Raw genomic sequence first — 1,617 nt, 5'->3', positions numbered from 1 at the left:
TATTAATTAATCACAAGAGGTATGACAATAATGATAATAAGAAAAAATGATCAAATGATAAGATTAATAAGGATGATAACAGGAATAATGATAATAATAAGAGTAATTATGATGATAATAGGAAAAATGATAATGATAAGAGTAATGATAACGATGAAGCTTCCATGTGGTAGTTAAAAACCCCGAATGGATGTCCTTCCTATATTTTTTTTTTCTGGTAAAGTATAGAAGGTAAAAATATACACATATATAACTTAAATTAAAACAAATAAACATATGCACTTCATATTTCATGCTATACCAGAGTGTAGCTTTATCTAAACCATGACACCACAATTTGGAGAACTTGAAAGATATTGTAAGAAATATCAATATTTGTAATTAACATTATTATTGTCATAATAAATGTCATTCTCATACTTCACATTACTTATTCCTAATAGGACAATTATTATAGTCATATTTTCTTCCTTATATAACTGAGGAGTTGTTTCCCTCAAAGAAATCATGTAAAAAAAAGTTATGAAGAACATAATATAGCATATTATAATTTAGAAATACTACACAGAAACACAAACAATAATAGATATTTAGCTGGACACACACACACACACACACACACACACACACACACACACACACACACACACACACACACACACACACACACACACACACACACACACACACACACACACACACACAACGAAGATTTTAATCTTGAAAGCCTGAAATGCATTGGGAATAGGCTGTCCCAGAAAAAAAAATATATAGTTAACTTTTTTGACAAAGGTATGTAATGCTGAGAAATAATTACACTGTGTCTTGAATGAATTTATTAAATCATTCTATATTTTCCTATTTCAGTTTGCGTTTTTTATACATACCTTTTCATTTAGATATAAATCCATTATCACTAAACCTCTTATCATTGGATTAACAACATATGAACCATTTAAAGGAAGCTCCAAATAGTATAGAAGTCTCGGAAAGTTACAGAGATTGTATATAATGTAAATCTGGTTGAGAAGCACAAATGGAAGATTCTGAGAATATCTAGAGGCCCTGGTTTTGCAGGGGCTGTCCCTAATAGGTTATTATCGAGGCTCCCTCTATTTCAGGTACTTTTCTAGAGTCCATAATTTCAGGTGGCTTTCTATAGTCTCTCATTAGCACACGATTTTCCAGGGTCTGACATTAACAGGTAAATCTCTAGGCCCTGATGAGTTGGTAATTTTCTACAGACCCTCATTTACAGATAAATTTACAGAGCCCTTTATCAACAGGTTTCTATTTATTTATTTTTGAATCCCCTATTTTCTAGGGCCACTAATTCGCAAGATGAAAACACTTAGGGGCCCTAATTAGCAAGTTTTTCCTATGATCCTTATTTAATAGAGAAACGAGGATCAACGATTCTCCTGGCCTCTGCTTTGCAGGTATTTCTCTAGAGATTATATATTCCAAAGGAAAAAATCTAGGGCCCTTAATGGATATACAAACAGATTATCTAGTGCCCCGAACTAGCGAATTTTATGGGATCTTATTCACCCGCCAGTTTTCAGGGGTCCTCAGTTAGAAGGAAAAAGTCCAGGCCCTCATCAGCAGGAAAGGAGC

General features: G+C 33.1%; 1 protein-coding gene across 1 annotated transcript in view; it reads right to left on the bottom strand.

Moving 5' to 3' along the window:
• Positions 1-821: 821 nt before the first annotated feature.
• The window catches only part of LOC119597165 (guanylate cyclase 32E-like), a 63,943-nt gene continuing 63,147 nt past the window's right edge, over positions 822-1,617 (bottom strand). Inside the window, exon 20 of the mRNA XM_037946694.1 lies at positions 822-1,617. This exon is cut by the window's right edge and continues 856 nt beyond it. The gene's annotated coding sequence lies outside the window, so the exon portion shown is untranslated.

The sequence above is a fragment of the Penaeus monodon genome, chromosome 38 (assembly GCF_015228065.2).
Source record: "Penaeus monodon isolate SGIC_2016 chromosome 38, NSTDA_Pmon_1, whole genome shotgun sequence".
NCBI classification, from domain to species: Eukaryota; Metazoa; Arthropoda; class Malacostraca; order Decapoda; family Penaeidae; genus Penaeus; species Penaeus monodon.
This window is presented reverse-complemented; position numbering and strand designations above follow the sequence as displayed.